The sequence below is a fragment of the Salmo salar genome, chromosome ssa14 (assembly GCF_905237065.1).
Source record: "Salmo salar chromosome ssa14, Ssal_v3.1, whole genome shotgun sequence".
In the NCBI taxonomy this organism is placed as follows: domain Eukaryota; kingdom Metazoa; phylum Chordata; class Actinopteri; order Salmoniformes; family Salmonidae; genus Salmo; species Salmo salar.
In genome coordinates, this window is record NC_059455.1 from 35,578,480 (window position 1) to 35,597,775 (window position 19,296).

Below are 19,296 nucleotides of genomic sequence, written 5' to 3' on the forward strand. Positions count from 1 at the left end.
GACCTAATGATTATGTAGAGACTGATGGAGATCTAATGTAGACCTAATGATTATGTAGAGACTGATAGAGATCTAATGTAGACCTAATGATTATGTAGAGACTGATAGAGATCTAATGTAGACCTAATGATTATGTAGACTGATAGAGATCTAATGTAGACCTAATGATTATGTAGAGACTGATAGAGATCTAATGTAGACCTAATGATTATGTAGACTGATAGAGATCTAATGTAGACCTAATGATTATGTAGACTGATAGAGATCTAATGTAGACCTAATGATTATGTAGAGACTGATAGAGATCTAATGTAGACCTAATGATTATGTAGACTGATAGAGATCTAATGTAGACCTAATGATTATGTAGAGACTGATAGAGATCTAATGTAGACCTAAGTCCCTGTTTAAAAGCATGATGTTACACAGTAAATAGATTTGCAGAGATAAGACTTGCCCAGTAGGCTCATGTAATTGTAATAACAACGTCCTGGATTTACTTCTTATTGGCCGGAAGCTATGGTATACTATCCTTCTCCTGTGATCTCCAATGCAATGCCCTTTACAAAAGCCTCATCCATGCACCTTTTATACCGATCAGATTTAATGTCGCTGCTGCATAATCCCTTTATATCAGGTATTGCTTTTGGAGATTATTTTTTTCTGTAGAGCAGGTAGTGCTCAATAATCCCATAGATGAGAGAACTTGGTTGGAGCAGGTCATATATTACAGGAGCTATTTTGAAAGTGAATGTAAACTCAAGTCTTGCGGTTATATGGAATCTGGCCACTTATCCCACTACACTCTCCTCTACACTGACTCAATGCTAAACATCCCTGCACTCAATCATGATCCTATTTAATAGGGCAAAGAGATTATCCTCACCAGGATAAACTACAGGCTCTACCTATATATATGCAGCTACTGCAGAGCCTAGCGATAAGTAAATAGCTCTAAATTAATAGAAGTAAGGAATACTTGTAACTAGGGCCCAGACCTGACAGGGAAAACTCTGGCAGAATCCCCAGACTGGCAGAATCCACAGACTGGCAAAACCCACAGACTGGCAGAAGCCACAGACTGGCAAGAACCCCAGACTGGTAGTACCCACTCCACTAACTGCTGACTGAGGCTGAGTCAGAGCACATTGGCTTGCTAGAGGAAAACAGGAATATAGATTATACAGTGCCTTCGGAAAGTATTAAGAACCCTTGATATTTTTCACATTTTCTTACGTTACAGCCTTATTCTAAAATTGAGTAAATAATTTTTTCCCTAATCAATCTACACACAATACCCCATAATGACAAATGTGTTAAATAAAAAATGGAAATATTCATTTACATAAGTATTTAGACCATTTACTCAGTACTTTGTTGAAGCACCTTTTGCAGCGATTACAGCATCGAGTCTTCTTTTGTATGACGCTACAAGCTTGGCACACCTGTATTTGGGGAGTTTCTCCCATTCTTCTCAGTAGATCCTCTCAAGCTCTGTCAGGTTGGATGGGAGCATTGCTGCATAGCCATTTTCAGGTCTCCAGAGAAGTTAGATCGACAAGAGGAATACTGGACAAGAGGAATACCTATGTAAGAATGCTGTTCATGGACTACAGCTCAGCATTTAACATCATAGTACCCTCCAAACTCGTCATTAAGCTCGAGACCCTGGGTCTCAACCCCGCCCTGTGCAACTGGGTCCTGGACTTCCTGACGGGCCGCCCCCAGGTGGTGAGGGTAGGAAACAACATCTCCACCCCGCTGATCCTCAACACTGGGGCCCCACAAGGGTGCTTTCTCAGCCCTCTCCTGTACTCGCTGTTCACCCATGAGTGCGTGGCCATGCACGCCTCCAACTCAATCATCAAGTTTGCAGACGACACTAGAGTGGTAGGCTTGATTACCGACAACAATGAGACGGCCTACAGGGAGGAGGTGAGGGCCCTCGGAGTGTGGTGTCAGGAAAATAACCTCACACTCAACGTCAACAAAACAAAGGAGATGATCGTGGACTTCAGGAAACAGCACAGGGAGCACCCCCCTATCCACATCGATGGGATAGTAGTGGAGAAGTTGGAAAGTTTTAAGTTCCTCGGCGTACACATCACAGACAAACTGAAATGCTCCACCCACACAGACAGCGTGGTGAAGAAGGCGCAGCAGCGCCTCTTCAAACTCAGGAGGCTGAAAAAATTTGGCTTGTCACCAAAAACACTCAAACTTTTACAGATGCACAATCGAGAGCATCCTGTCGGGCTGTATCACAGCCTGGTACGGCAACTGCTGCGCCCACAATCACAAGGCTCTCCAGAGTGTTGTGAGGTCTGCACAACGCATCACCGGGGCAAACTACCTGCCCTCCAAGACACCTACACCACCCGATGTCACAGGAAGGCCAAAAAGATCATCAAGGACAACAACCACCCGAGCCACTGCCTGTTCACCCGCTATCATCCAGAAGGCGAGGTCAGTACAGGTGCATCAAAGCTGGGACCGAGAGACTGAAAAACAGCTTCTATCTCAAGGCCATCAGACTGTTAAACAGCCATCACTAACATTGAGAGGCTGCTGCCAACATGCTGACTCACTAGTGACTTTAAACAATTCCACTGTATATAATGTTTACATACCCTACATTACTCATCTCATATGTATATACTGTACTCTATACCATCTACTGCATCTTGCCGATGCGCTCTCCATATATTTATATGTACGTATTCTTATTCATTCCTTTACACTTGTGTGTATAAGGTAGCTGTTGTGAAATTGTTAGATTACTTGTTAGATATTACTGCATGGTCGGAACTAGAAGCACAAGCATTTCGCTACACTCGCATTAACATCTGCTAACCATGTGTATGTGACCAATAAAATTTGATTTGATTTGATCGGGTTTAAGTCTGAGCTCTGGCTGGGCCACTCAGAGACTTGTCCCGAAGACACTTCTGCGTTGTCTTGGCTGGGTGTTTAGGGTCGTTGTCCTGTTGGAAGGTGAATCTTTGCCCCAGTCTGAGGTTCTGAGTGCTCTGAAGCAGGTTTTCATCAAGGATCTCTCTGTACTTTGCTCCGTTCATGTTTGCCTCGATCCTGACTAGTCTCCCAGTCCCTGCTGCTGAAAAACATCCCCAAAGCATAATGCTGCCACCACCATGCTTCACCGTAGGGATGGTGCCAGGTTTCCTCCATACGTGACGCTTGGCATTCAGGCCAAAGAGTTCAATCTTGGTTTCATCAGACCAGATAATCTTGTTTCTCATGGTCTGAGAGTCTTTAGGTGCCTTTTGGCAAACTACAAGTGGGCTGTCATATGCCGTTTACTGAGGAGTGGCTTCCGTCTGGTCACTCTACCATACAGGCCTGATTGTTGGAGTGCTGCAGAGATGGTTGTCCTTCTGGAAGTTTCTCCCATCTTCACAGAGGAACTCTAGAGCTCTGTCAAAGTGACCATCGGGTTCTTGGTCACCTCCCTGACCAAAGCTCTTCTCCCCTGATTGCTCAGTTTGGCCAGGCGGCCAGCTCTTGGAAGAGTCCATTTAAGAATGATGGAGGCCACTGTGTTCTTGGGAAACTTCAATGCTGCAGACATTTTTTGGTACCCTTCCCCAGATCTATGCCTCGACACAATCCTGTCTCAGATTGTGTCGGACAATTCCTTTGACCTCATGGCTTGGTTTTTGCTCTGACATGCACTGTCAACTGCGGGACGTTGTATAGACAGGTGTGTGCCTTTCCAAATCATGTCCAATCAATTGAATTTAACACAGGTGGAATCCAATCAAGTTGTAGAAATATCTCAAGGAGGATCAATGGAAACAGGATGCACCTGAGCTCAATTTCTCATAGCAAACGGTCTGAATACTTATGTGAATAAGGTATTTATGTTTTTTATTTTTAATACATTTGCAAAAATGTCTAAACTTGTTTTCACTTTTTCATTATGGGGTATTGTGTGTAGATTTCTGAGGAATAGTTTTTATTTAATCCATTTTAGAACAAGGCTATAACGTAACAAAATGTGGAAAAAGTCAAGGGGTTTGAATACTTTCCAAAGGCACTGTATAAGAGGAGATGACGAGAAAGACTCAACTAGCCTACCTGTGGTTGTTTCATGTGAGATCGTTTTTTTTTACCTGTTGAAATTGTGTACATACAGTGCATACATACGGAACATGTACATAAACATTCACTACCATAGAACAGAGCACTGTGCGGGCTGGCCACACAGGCAAACACAATAATAAGCGTTCTGGAAACGTTGCTTGGATGTGTTGACAGCGTGTGGCAACATCATTGATATACATTTAGCTACACATGCTCACTTATTTGTCACTGTGTATTATTTTGCACTCTTGTCTTTCGAAAGAGAATAAATTAATTTTGTTTGACGCCCTTGATGAGTGTTATGCTCTTGTCTCATTTGTGTGAACATGATAATAGCATACTAGCGTTGTAAAGTAGCCTAGCAGTTAGAGAGGCATGCCAGCAGCCAGAGGTTTGGCAGGTCGAGTCCCGGGACCGTCGGGAAAAATCTGGCGGGAAGTGAGCTGGCAACCGGAGGGTTGCTGGCATCAAATCCTAGATGTCATTGCAACCTGTTGTGCCCTTGAGCAAGACACATACCCCCCCCCAAAAAATAAATAAAAAATAACGGCTCCCTGGGCACCCAGTGTGGCAGCCCCCCGCACCTCTCTAAAACCTGTGTATGTATGTGTGTGTGTCTTTTGGAAGGGCTAAAACTGGAAGCAAATTTCAGTTAGACCTGGTGTATAATTGACCAATACAATGATCTTGTTCTTAAAGTAAAGGGCTCTATACAATCTGTATTTCTGATCGTGCCGAGCCGTCATGCTCATAGATTCGTTTTTTGGGTTGTTTCTCTTTAGAAAAAGAACCACCAGTCACCCTGGAGCCAACATATGCAGTGTTTACCGTGAATGCAGTCTTCGCCACTCGAAACATTGCCTTTACATTTCAATCACGCTAAACTCCAGGATATGAATTGAATAGAGCCCAAAGTCATCCTAAATGGTTTACTACAAAAGTTATACAAAGGCTATTGAGGGCAGGTATATGTGCTCTAGTTTAAATTTCTGCTGTGTTAGTTCTTCAAGTAAAAGTACAACCTCAACACTTCGGGGATAAACATTTTTTTCTGCTGTGTCAGTTCTTCAAGTAAAAGTACAACCTCAACACTTCGGGGGATAAAAAAAAAACTTCAATGTCAACATGTTATTGTACTCCTCCAGAAAGAAAACATTAGAAATCTTCATCAAGGACAAGTCTTCTGGCATTTATCACCGTTCAAGTATTGTGTCCCAGTATTGCACAGTTCTTTCTACTTTCCCCTAGTTTGTGGCAAAAATAACATCACACACTCTGTTCCCTTTCAGAGGCGAATACACAGCCAAAGCTACAGACTCAGAACTACTGATGTTCATGGGGGCTAGCTGAAGTGAATCCAGGTGAACTCTTGAGATGGAGAGGGAAGATGGGGGAAGGGGCAGACAGAGGAGTAGGGGGAGATGGGGGTTGAAGAGTGATGGTTGCTTGGAGACTGTTGTCAAGGAGACACAGAGTCATTTGGCATCTGTCTTTTTATCTTTTTTTTTCAATCTTTTGGAGTAGATTGTTTTTGTTTTTTTCCAGAAGAGAGGGACAGAAATAAGCAGTGAGGTGCTGTCTGTGTTCAAGAGAAAGTAGAGAGGAAAAGGATATTATATTCAGGCAAGGACTAGTCAGAGCTATTTAATACACACCTCTCTCTCACACAGGCCTGCACAAATTGACAAATATACTGTACACTTGAGGAACACCACATATGCATTAACATATTATCAAAATCACAGTAACACACTCAAAAATAGCTGTAGACTCACGGTCACACTGAAATCACATTTGAACACGCACCACATAATGAGAAGCTCAAATTGGAGAGTACAGGGGTAAAGCAAAGTGTAAAATTATAGAAAATGAGACATGATTCTTCACTGAAACCTGATCAGTCTCTCAAATCGTGACAGATGCCAGATGCCTTCTATCACTCCTATGCTGACTCATTCTCTGGGCAAAGACAGAGACAGACTGGGTAGATGAAGAGGAGGGATGGGGGGAGAGAGGTAAAGAGGTGTACAAATATCTATGCCAGATAGCATTTATATCCTGACTAATCTTTAAAACATCACCTAAAAACAAGTCAACTAATTCTTAGGAAATTGGAGTATAGGCTACATTTCTAAACACACAATGATATTAATATGCATATCTTTGTTTCTGTGTATGTGTGTGTGAGTGCGTACGTGTGGCGGAATGTTATGAAAGAGGCAAATTAACTGGAGGGGGATGGAGCAGAATGCAGATGAAGGCAGCTGTGCTCATGTAGTGATAGCTGCCATGTACTGAAGTAACTAAGATGTTGAATGGCATTGAGGGATTCTGCTCTGAATCCCAGGGGAATGGTTGTGATTTATTTTCATGGAGCACTGCCTCATTGTTCCCTAAAGGTCAGTGTTCTGCCGGCTTCCCCTGTGCATATACATCAGATTATACATGCACACTAATAAACAACCACAGAGTTTCCAAGGAGAGAGAAACACACCACTAAATGGAGTACAGTGTGGCTTCTTATTCGTGCAGATTTTGTTGCATAAGAATCGTGCCCCACAGAATACAGTAGAGACAACACATCATGCTAAGTGATTGCAGTGTCAGAGGAAAAGTGGCAAATCAACACCAATATGGTATGAAAGCCCACTAAACCCCCCTAATGTGGATTAACAGCAGGTCAAGGGGGAAAAGGAAAACGACATGTGGTTCTTAAGCTCTTTTTGGCTAGAGTACGACATAATGGGTTTATGGCAGTAGTATCGATTTGAATGTTTGGACATAGGCCTATTGTTGAAAACAATTATACACAATAGATTACATGAAGAGGATAAACTGAACTTACTCAATAACATAGCATTGGAGGTAAAATAAATGATATCAGCCTATAAAGTCTCTCTGTATGGATACAGTAGTATCCAGTCGTTACAGTAGTATCCATACAGATATGTGCTTTAAGAGCTGATTAATGGTGAAGTTGCAGTGCTGTTGCAGTGCATTATCATGTGATTCTTTGCAATCACACTGCCATCTATTGGGGAGTATAGAGCATTGTGTGGCCCTATGGGTTTATTCTTCATGCTGAGCTGGAAAGAAGAGGCCTTTTTAACCAGACCTTCATTAAACAAATCAGGTAAGTGCTTCCAGTTCCAGTTGCAATACCATTATGACAAGTGCTTCCAGTTGAAATACCATTAAGACTGAGCACATAGAACAGCACTAGAGACAATAGAGGAAGTTAAATTGATTAACCAAAACATTTATTGATTCTCAATGAAAAACAAAAATAAGCATGACATGCCTTTTGGAATAAGTTCAGATTTGACACAAGTATAATGCATTCCCAAGAATCAGTCAAGATTTCTTTGTAAATAAATAGTTCCTTCAAAATAAGTGTTTCAGTAGATCAAATCAAAAGTACAGTCAAATCAATTATATTTTCGGGAAACACTGGTTGACAAAAACAAAAACTTAACAGTATTCAATCACATCTCATGAGTCTGCAGATGGCTCTTCAGATGATCTCTCCTGACGAAACCCTTACCACATACACCACACTGGTGTGGCTTCTCCCCAGAGTGGATCTTCTCATGCCTTCTGAGGTGAATAAGCTGGGCAAAGGTCTTCCCACACTTGGTACAGACGTGTGCCCCTTCTCCGGTGTGGCCCAGCTGGTGACTCACCAGCTGCCCTAGGTAGAAGAAGGACTCTCCACAGTGAGCAGTGGTAGGGGCTTCTCCCCAGTGTGGAGCTGTTGGTCCTTCTTTAGATACGCTACTGAACTGAAACTCTTCTCACAGTCGGGGCAATCGTACTTTCCCCCTGGTGGTTTCAGACATGGAGTTTGAATTTGCTGGAAGAGCTTAGTGTTTTCACGCAATATGAGCATTTGTACTCTTTAGCACCAGAGTAGAGGTCCTGGTGTTTCTTGAAAGTGTCATTTCTAGTGAAGGTCTTGCGACACTCACCACAGTGAAATGGTCCCTCGTGGTGAATGATGTGATTTCAGATTACTAGGAGTTTTAACACCCATCCTACAGTGACCAAAGCTGTAATCTCTGGTTAGTATGAATTTTCTCATGACATTTGAGGCTTTCAAACCTGCTGAAGGTCTTTCTACACTGCACACACAAGAAGGGTCTGTCCTCGGAGTGGGTTTTCTGATGGCCTTTCAGAGTGGTCGAGTGTCGGAAATTCTTCTCGCATATGGAACACTTGTATTTCTCCTCAGTATGGATACGGAGGTGTTTCGACAGATCGCCAGAGCAGCTAAACCTCTTCTCACACTGGCCACAAGGGTAAGGTTGGTCACCGATGTGAGCTCTGTGGTGGTTTTTCAGAATATTGAGGCAGCTGAACATCTTCTCACATAGGGTATATTTGTGTGGCTTCTCTCCGTGATAAGTTCTCGTGTGTGATGTTAGATGCGTCAGAAAGCTTTCTCTCATTTACAGCACTGAAACGGTCTGTCTTCAATGTGTATCGTTTAATGTGCAACAAGCTCATATTTTCTCGTGAAGTCCTTGCCACACTTTGAACGAACAGGGAAATGGTCTTTGTCCAGCATGTAGCCTTCCTCTAATCACCTAACTCCAGGAGCAAAGCTGAGTGATATCAGGTACTTCACAATGCCCTTGGTGAGAGGTTTGCAGAGCTTGGGCCGGTTTCTGTGACACACCGTCAACATGGTCTGGAGCACTGTACTAGCCACAGCATCGGTCACACACACTGACGGAGAGATAGGTCATGTAATGTCACTGTGACAAAATGTCTCCAATAGTATGTACTATCAATATCTACTATGAAGATGTACTATGAAGTGCAATGTGGAGCTTAGTTCAATATACTGTAGCTTGATGACAGAATCCTTGCCATTGTTCATCAAGGAGGTAGACAGGGTTTTCAGTTCCCATCAAAATGACGTATGTCAGCTGAGTGGTGACGTTCATGTCCTTTACACCTGAAACAAAATACACAGACAAGATAAGTTAACGTGTATGAGTGTGTTTGGATAGTTTTGTGTGTGTGTGCCTGGGCGGGCTGGACCGAGGCAGCCTGCCAGTACATATATGAGCGTGCGAGCTACATGGGAGCCATGTGTGTGTCTGATGAACTCTTTTCTAAGAGAAATAAACAAGTAAGATTCATTATATGTGTTATGACCTTAACGAAGTTACCTAACACAAGACATTTCAGGGCCTAGATGTTGTTTTCAGATTGGTAACCATCAGATTCACCTCTCCATCTGGGAATCTGTCTGAGGGCCCTCTCCACGACGTGACCCACACATTTTTCACATGACATTGTCTTGAACTCCAACCCGGATTCTCTGCCGAGCTCGGCCAGCACCTCCCCCACCAGGCCAGGGCTAGCCAATGGGAGCAGCTGCTGGAGGATGACACTTCCAGTCATATCCATGGCAACCAGGGCGGCCTGCCCTTTGATCTCTGTCAGCACGTTCTCCACAAAGAGAACTACAAGGAAAGGAGGGAGAAATTAAGATATGAAGCTATGTTGTATAGACCACAGAAATGTTCATTTACACACACACACACAATTTCTCACCCAATCCCCTCCCCCTGAGCAAGGTCATTCATTTCACCTCTCTCCTCATCCTCTGTGAAGCCTTCACTGAGTCTCTCTCCCACTCTGCGGAAGTAGCCCAAAGTGGGAGAGGCATCCAGACGCTTCCTGGCACCTCCTTCTTCACCTCCTCCTCTTCCACCCCTACCTCCTATTCCACCCACTCCTCTCTTTCTCGCTCCATCTTCTCCTCATTCACCCGCTTCTCCTATCCTTCTCTCTTCATCCCTTCTTCTTTCTTCCGCTCCTCCTCCTTCATCTCTCTCTAGGATGCTACGAGTTAACTGACAAGCCAAGATAATTTTTTGTCAAGTGAAACATCTAATTTTGACCACTTTCGTTTAAGGAGCGGTCAACAAATGAAGAATATGTATGATTTGAATCTGCTTCTAGTGAAGCTAGCTAACGTCATAGTAGCTAACAAGAAACCATGGTCGTGGAAGCCAACTACATGTAACGGCTGTCTGTGGAAGTAGACCAAGGTGCAGCGGAGTTAGTGTTCATCTTGGGTTTTAATTTACGACCGAACACTATACAACAAAACAAGAAAACCGACAGCCAAACAGTACTGTCAGGTGCAAGACACTAAACAGAAACAGAAAACAATCACCCACAAAACCCAAAGGAAAAATAGGCTACTTATGTGTGACTCCCAATCAGCAACAACGAACTTCAGCTGTGCCTGATTGGGAGCCACACACGGACCAAAACAAAGAAATACAAAACCATAGAAAAAATAACATAGAACGCCCACCCAATGTAACACCCTGGCCTAACCAAAAATAAAGAACAAAAACCCCTCTCTATGGCCAGGGCGTTACACTACAACCCCTCTCTACCTATTCAAATCGCCTACATTGTTGACCTTTATTAATAACTTATAAGTTTGCCATATGAGTCAAATCAGTAACAATACATATTACAATATAAATGTTACAAAATACAGTCAGCAAGCTAGGTAATAGTATAACTCACATGTGAAGCGATGGCAAAAATATTTTTAACTAACTCAAGATAGTTGATCTGTGTCGTTTACAGTGGGAGCAAATGAACCATAGTGGACAGAACAAGCAAGGAGGTCGGCAAAGCCAAGCACGAGCTAGCGAGATCCTATTGGCGCGTTGTAGCGTGTACTTGCATATTGCCGTATCGCCGTACTCATATTGCCGTACTTGCATATTGCATATTGCCATATCGCCTCCTTTAAAGTTCGAGTGTGCACAAATTCAATTCGACTTTTCTCTGTTTCTAAACAAAGCAATTTTTTTAAACTTTGGCAAAGCGTCAAGTCTATAAAACTTTGTGAACTGTGTCCATAACAAATTGTAGTTTTAGGAACATAAACATTTATTGAGATCATATGTTTCATCGATAACAGAATTAGCAGAAAATCGGCCCTTGTTCCATACTCTCCCACTACCCGCGACTACCTCTCACTACCATATTTGGTGGTGAGAAAACGTTCTAAACGGATGCTTCAGCGTTCTGGCCCCTGGCCCCTGGCAATGCTGTGTTTTTGGGGCGTGATGATGACGTCAATGTGCAAAAGTCGTGATTTTTTTAAATAAACTGTCAGGGGGCTCTTGGCTTTGTGTCATTGTTTTATCCCCAGGGCAATTTAGTGAATCATGAATAGTGGTTGCTGGTTGGCAAATGCAGTATATGTGTTTTATGAATGGGTTGATAAAAAGAAAAAAAATCATCGTCATCACATTGTCTCACATCCCTTGACTCACACACAAATGCATACACGTTTCATCACATTAATGTAAGACTCACAGTGAGGCCATCACCCGTATGATGTCACCAGGGCAGTAGCTAGAACTCTTGATTGCAAAATCCCTCCACTCCCCTGACGTAAACCCTTAGACACAGTAAAGACATGACACAATAAAGCACGATAAAACATGTCAAATGTATATGCAAAACATGCACATAGATCATCTGTTTTATTAGTTTATTTAATAATTCCCTCACTCCCTTCCTGACCTTAATAATGTTGCTGAGTTCTCTTCATTTATAGGTTCTCTCTCTCTGTGTAATCTACAACATATGAAACATTTCCCTAATTTAAATTTCCAAAATTTGGTTACCTTAATCTACAATATACTTATATTCCATACATGTCCAATGTGGTCCTCTTGGCTGTCTGTCAAAATTATCACCAAAGCCATCACTTCCTATTGAATGTTATTCATTGTGTTGGTTTGCCTTCTTAAAACCCAGGCCAATAAACCATAAGTCACTATATTAAACAATTCATTGTTTGCCTATTTCCGTTTAATGAATTTCAGGGCTCCAAAGATACAAAGTCAAATCAAAATCTAATTTTATTTGTCACATGCACAGAATACAGTGTATACCTTACCGGGAAATGCTTTACCCTTCAAGCCCTTAACCAACAATGCAGTTTTAAGAAAGTAGAGTTCATATTTACTAAATAAACTAAAGTAAAAAAGTAAAACATTTACTAAAAAAGTAACACAATAAAATAACAATCATGAGGCTATATACAGGGGTTACCGGTACCGAGTCAATGTGCATGGGGTACAGGTTAGTCGAGGTAAATACCCATGCTCTTCAATATGCTCTATTCAAATATTTCAGCTCTTTCAGACTGTAATGGGCTATGGCCAATGTTTTACAGTACAGTGGCTTGCAAAAGTTTTCACCCCACTTGGCATTTTTCCTATTTTGTTGCCTTACAACCTGGAATTAAAATAGATTTTTGGGGGGATTGTATCATTTGATTTACACAACATGCCTACTACTTTGAAGATGCAAAATATTTTTTATTGTGAAATAAGACAAAAAAACAGAACACTTGAGCGTGCATAACTATACCACGCAGCCGTCATACCGCTCAGGAAGGAGACGCGTTCTGTCTCCTAGAGATGAACGTACTTTGGTGCAAAAAGTGCAAATCAATCTCAGAACAACAGCAAAGTACCATGTGAAGATGCTGGAGGAAACAGGTACAAAAGTATCTATATCCATAGTAAAACGAGTCCTATATCGACATAACCTGAAAGGCCGTTCAGCAAAGAAGAAGCCACTGCTCCAAAACCGCCATGAAAAAGCCAGACTACGGTTTGCAACTGCACATGGGGACAAAGATCATACTTTTTGGAGAAATGTCCTTTGGCCTGATGAAACAAAAATAGAACTGTTTGGCCATAATTGTGATGACTTCCGCCAAAGTCGGTCCCTCTCCTTGTTCGGGTGGCGTTCGGCGGTCGACGTCACCGGCCTTCTAGCCATCGCCGATCCACTTTTCATTTTCCATTTGTTTTGTCTTTGTCTTACACACCTGGTTTCAATCCCCCAATTACTTGTTCATTATTTAACCCTCTGTTCACCCATGTTTGTTTGTGAGTGATTATTTTTATTTAATACGGTCCGTTTATTGTGGGCTCGCTTATTTTGTATTGTATCTGTCTATTTTGAGTAAAATACGTTTATTTACTCATATCTGCTGTCCTGCGCCTGACTCCTCTACACCAGCTACACACAGACTGCATTACAATAATGACCATCGTTATGTTTGGAGGAAAAAGGGGGAGGCCTGCAAGCCGAAGATCACCGTCCCAGCCATGAAGCACGGGGGTGGCAGCATCATGTTGTGGGGGTGCTTTGCTGAAGGAAGGACTGGTGCACTTCACAAAATAGATGGCATCATGCGTAAGGAAAATTATGTGGATATATTGAAGCAACATCTCAAGACATCAGTCAGGAAGTTAAAGCTTGGTCATAAATGGGTCTTCCAAATGGACAATGACCCCAAGCATATTTCCAAAGTTGTGGCAAAATGGCTTAAGGACAACAAAGTCAAGGTATTGGAATTGTAACGGCCGTCGAAGGGAGTAGACCAAGGCGCAGCGGGTTGAGTGCTCATTTTTAACTTTTATTGAACACGAAAACAAAACAAGAAACGAACGACAGCTGAACAGTTCCGTCAGGTACAAAACACTAGACTGAAAACAACCACCCACAAACACAAGCTGAAAAACCTCTACTAAATAGGACCTCCAATCAGAGGCAATAAGAAACAGCTGCCTCCAATTGAAGGTCAAACAAAAACCCTAAACATAGAAATAGAAAAACTAGACACGGACATAGAAATATACTAACATAGAACATATACCAAAACCCCAAAACACTCTAAACAAACACCCCTCTTAAATAAGAACATAGCCCAACAAACCCCGAAACACTCTAAACAAACACACCCCTGCCACGTCCTGACCAAACTACAATAACAAATAACCCCTTATACTGGTCAGGATGTGACAGGAATGGCCCTCACAAAGCCCTGACCTCAATCCTATATAAAATTTGTGGGCAGAACTGAAAAAGCATGTGTAAGCAAGGAGGCCTACAAAACCTGTCTCAGTTACACCAGCTCTGTCAGGAGGAAAGGGCCAAAATTCACCCAACTTATTGTGGGAAGCTTGTGGAAGGCTACCCGAAACGTTTGACCCAAGTTAAACATTTGAAAGGCAATGCTACCTAATACTAATTGAGTGTATGTAAACTTCTGACCCACTGAGAATGTGATGAAAGAAATAAAAGCTGAAATAAATAATTCTCTCTACTATTATTCTGACATTTCACATTCTTAAAATAAAGTGGTGATCCTGACTGACCTAAGACAGGGAATTTTTACTAGGATTAAATGTCAGGAATTGTGAAACACTGAGTTTAAATGTATTTGGCTAAGGTGTATGTAAACTTACGACTTCAACTGTATGCACCAACCCCTTTTCAGTTATTCATTTAAAAAAATGTTTTTAAAATAAGTTATTTTTCTTGTTACTTCACCAATTTGGACTATTTTGTGTATGTCCATTACATGAAATCCAAATAAAAATTAATTTAAATTACAGGTTGTAAAAATAGTAAAAATGCCTTGTGGGGTGAATACTTTTGCAAGGCACTGTAAATACCAGCCCTGACCCAACCCATATCCTGTTAGAGAAACATTGATAGTATGATAGTCCAGTGATGATATAGAATCAATACCTGAAATACCTGCTCTAACCCTGGCTTGGCCTTTCCCCAATGCTTGTTTTATTTAACCTTTATTTAAACAGGTTAGTCTTGTTGAGATACAAATCTATTTTTCAATAGAGACCTAGACCAAGGCAGCAGCATAAACACATCCGTTTCAGACAAACAGGCACATAACATCAACCAGACGAAGATACATCGGTATAAAAAGCAACACGCCAGTAAAGAACATGTAGATGACACAAGTCAAAAAATATTACAGTGCAATACGTGAAATTACAGGGCCGTTACAGTATCAAACATGTTTCCTTACATAAGGCAACGCTGATTAGTGATATTGGGTGACAACTAGAAACAGCTACATGACTCACCAACCTGTTCATCTATTCGACCTTTGAACTCCTCTAGGGACACCAGGTCCTGTGGCTTTAGGTTGGCTTGGAGGGAATTCCAAGACCAGGGGGCTGAGTAATGAAAATATATTTTTTTTCATGTTTGGAACTGTCAGCATAAAACAACATTAGGATCTGAGCTTGTACATGTATGTGTTTTCATTTCAAGCTAGAAGAGATGATAGATAAAATGGCAGTTTTCCTAAAATGGCCTTATAAATAAGAATGTACCAGTGTTTGAGTCTGCGTGTTGCTAGCGATGTCCACCCGGCATTGTAAAGTTTACAAAGGTGAGTTAGACATCTCTGGTTAGTGACAAAACGAAGGATGCATGATAGACAGTCAATAGCCTTCAGTGTAGAGCTTGAGGCTTGCACATAAATATTATCACCATAGTCCAACACAGAAAGAAAAGTATAACGAATCAACCCCCTTTGTCGGCAAAGAAAAATAAAGCCTTGTGCCGTTAATAAAACCCAATACACAACTTGAGTTTCCTGACAAGGTTCTCTACATGGGTAGTGAAGCTCAATTTGTCATCTTATCCAAACTCTATGGAATGTCCTTCCAAGATAGTAATGACATGGTTATCAGTGTTTACTATTGGAAAAAAACATGCATTTTGATTTTGAGGAATTTAGAACAAGCTCCAACTCGTACAGATTCTGTTAAACGGTGTTAAAAACTGTTTGAGCTTTTGCTTGTTGCACCCTTGTTGCTTGACTTGTTGCACCCTCGACAACTACTATGATTATTATTATTTGACCAAGCTGGTCATTTATGAACATTTGAACATCTAGGCCATGTGCTGTTATAATCTCCACCCGGCACAGCCAGAAGAGGACTGGCCACCCCTCATAGCCTGGTTCCTCTCTAGGTTTCTTCCTAGGTTTTGGCCTTTCTAGGGAGTTTTTCCTAGCCACCGTGCTTCTACACCTGCATTGCTTGCTATTTGGGGGTTTAGGCTGGGTTTCTGTACAGCACTTTGAGATATCAGCTGATGTAAGAAGGGCTATATAAATACATTTGATTTGATTTGCTTAAAGATTCAACAGAATCTGTATGAGTAGGAGCTGTTTGAGCCTTTTCAAAAGTCGAACTGCTGCCACTAGAGTAGAAAATAATGGTTTCAGCATAAAAATGTACAACAGCTGACTCAATATGTCAGCAGCATACCACTCTGCATCCCACTGCTGGCTTGCCTCTGAAGCTAAGCAGGGATGTTTTGTGAATGGGAGACCAGATGAAGCTGTAAGTGGAGCTGGAGGGCCAGTAGGAGGCACTCTTTCCTCTGGTCAAAAAAATAATAATCCCAAATCTGTCTTTCAGATGGAATGTTAAACTGGTGTTCTGACTCTCTCTGGTCACTAAAGATCTAAGAGTAGGGGTGTTACTTTGGTAGTCTTTATTTAACTAGGCAAATCAGTTAAGAACAAATTCTTATTCACAAAGACAGCCTAACCCTGGTGTCCTGGCTAAATTCCCAATCTGGCCCTCATACCATCATGGCCACCTAATCATCCCCAGCTTCCAATTGGCTCATTCCTTTCCCATGTAACTATTCCCAAGGTTGTTGTTGAGAATGTGTTCTTATTCAACTTACCTGGTAAAAAAAAATGGATAGATAATTAACAATAGGAGGCCTCAAATGTATCCTTCAGGCACACCTGAGTGTATCTATGGTACAACCATCTGCCTTAACACACTGGGTTCGATTTGACAGGTAGTTCACAAACCACTCCATAGCATGACCAGTAATCCCGATACACTTCAAACTCTGCACAAAGACAGTATGGTCGACAATGTAAAAAGCTTTTGAAAAGTCTATGAACACAAGACACACAATGCAACTTGTCATCCAGGGCACAGTGGATATCATTCAAAACATTCAAGGTTGCTGTCGCAGTGCTGTGGCTTGACCTGAAACCTGATTGCATGCCACTCAGAATGTTGTTTTCCTGAAGGTAGACCATAAACTGTTTATTGACTAGGGACTACTTTTGCCAAAACAGACAATTTAGATATGGGCCGATAGTTGTTCAGTAGAGTGGGATCTCCTCCTTCCAAAAAAGGTAGGACAAATATGCTGATTTCCATAGTTTGGGGATTTCATTCCTTTCTAAGGTGAGGTTGCAGATGCATGTTATAGGCATAGCAATGATGTCGGCAGCCAATTGTAGAAGGCGGGGGTCTAGATCATCAGGGACAGGGGATGATTATGACATCAATTTGCCTTAAGGTCTCTACGCACCTCTGAGACAGAGAAGGGTGAGAAGGAGAACCTGGAGAAGGAATAGACAGGGGTATCAGGTAATTTCACAGGGTGCTCATTTTGACATGTAACACTTTCAAATAATTTGCCTGTGTCAAGGAAATGCTGATTAAAAGAGTTCAAAATAGAGGTTTTCTCACTTACCGCTTATGTATCTACCAGCAGTTGTTTAGGAACTTTGCAGGGATTATTCAGATTCTATGCAGTAGATTTGAGGTAGCGGTCAGGTTTCATCTTTCGAGTCATAGTCACACCCTGATTCCAAAGATGTTTGAGCTGCCGTTGACCACTGAAAAAAATGGTTTACTTTCCTTACACCTTCAGCTGTAGTAGTAATGGGAGAGGTGACTCCGTTATTATTTAACAAAGTGTCAATATGGCACATACCAATCGTGACTCTTGACCCTCAGCCTCGATCACAAGAACTCTAATTCTAGACTGTGTTAGGTGTACTGTAGTAAGACAAGCATACATTTTTTTTTACATGTGAGTATAAACCTGAGATTTAAAGAGTGGGTGGTTTTGTGAGATTTAGTAGGACAAAGGTTTTGTATTTTCCTTTTGCCATTGCTCTACGGTCATAATAATGGATCGTAAAGAGAATCTATTCAGTGCATCCTGATTATTACCTTCTTCATCACATTCAATCACGTCAACATGATGTTAAAGGTATTATTTATCACTCTGCAACGGCAAGTTTAGACAGGACAGGACAGGGCAGGGCAGGCTCTGGTCTCCCACTGCAACTATGGCAGTTTGTGATGATAAAGTAAACCACAGACCTGCCAAGTCATACTTTCCCCTCCACTGCTACATGACAGGTCTCTGAGGAGATACTGGGCACAAACGTCAATTCATTGTCTATTCCACGTTAGCTAAACTTCATTTAATTTAAATGACATGGAAGCAATGTTGATTCAACCAGTGTATGTCTAGTGTGTGGGAACATCACCGTGAGACTTGGAACTCAGGTGTTGGTGACAGGTGTTTTCATTTACCTGATGAGTTGAACGTGGGACGTTTTCTGAGGGCACACATTGGACACAGGTCTTGACAAAAACCTACAGTACAGACTAATAAATTAGATGTGCTCATGTCATCATGTGTCATTGTTTCTGACTGAATGTAATCCTGAAAGACCAACATTAGTTTTTTTTCCTTTATTTTTATTCTGCTCAAACTCTCGATCTGCCTCAGCTTGACATTTCAGCCCCATGACCAAAAAGGATATTGATCCAAGATATGACCTTCTGAGAGGATTACGATAGGAACTCAGAGGAACTCTTGTCACAGATGGGATCCAGCTTGTGAGGTCATGAGTTATGAAAAAGTGAGGCGGGGGTGTAAAGTAAAACAGAACCGAAAGTCATTAAGGGAAGTTGACATGGAATGAGACCATACTAAACTTTTTAGCGATGTGTGTGTGTGTGTGTGTGTGTGTGTGTGTGTGTGTGTGTGTGTAGGCCTACTGTTTAGCTCACTCACTATCTTTACATGCATTAGGAAACAGTGATGAGTTGTATCCAAATTTAGAGAGGGAATGAGAAGGCCTACAGTATTATGTCAAGTAGCCACTCGGGTGGAGGTTAACTGTATCTGTATCCAAAGGTGATCGACTTGGTTTTCTTCTGGCCTTGCTCCTATATGATCATCACAGTCCACCCACTGTAGATGAGGGTAGGGTAGGGTGATGACCTATGACCGATTACTCACTTCCTTCCCTGTGTCGCTTTTTTTTCTTACCACATGCCTTTCTTTTATTCCCTCCAGTGCCTTTCCCTATATTTCCCCTCCCTTTCTGCATTGGAAACAAACAGCCTGCTATTGCGTAACCTGCGGGTTTGCTATGCTGTGCCTCGATGCTCCACACAGGACATCCTGGGCTACAATGGTTCATTTGATATAGCCTACTACTGTGCTAACAGTGACTGGAGG

General features: G+C 41.8%; 1 protein-coding gene across 1 annotated transcript in view; it reads left to right on the forward strand.

Annotated features, from left to right (window-relative positions):
- The window catches only part of LOC106569476 (GTP-binding protein REM 2), a 39,565-nt gene extending 38,187 nt beyond the window's left edge, over positions 1–1,378 (forward strand). Inside the window, exon 5 of the mRNA XM_014140858.2 lies at positions 1–1,378. This exon is cut by the window's left edge and continues 933 nt beyond it. The gene's annotated coding sequence lies outside the window, so the exon portion shown is untranslated.
- Positions 1,379–19,296: the final 17,918 nt, after the last annotated feature.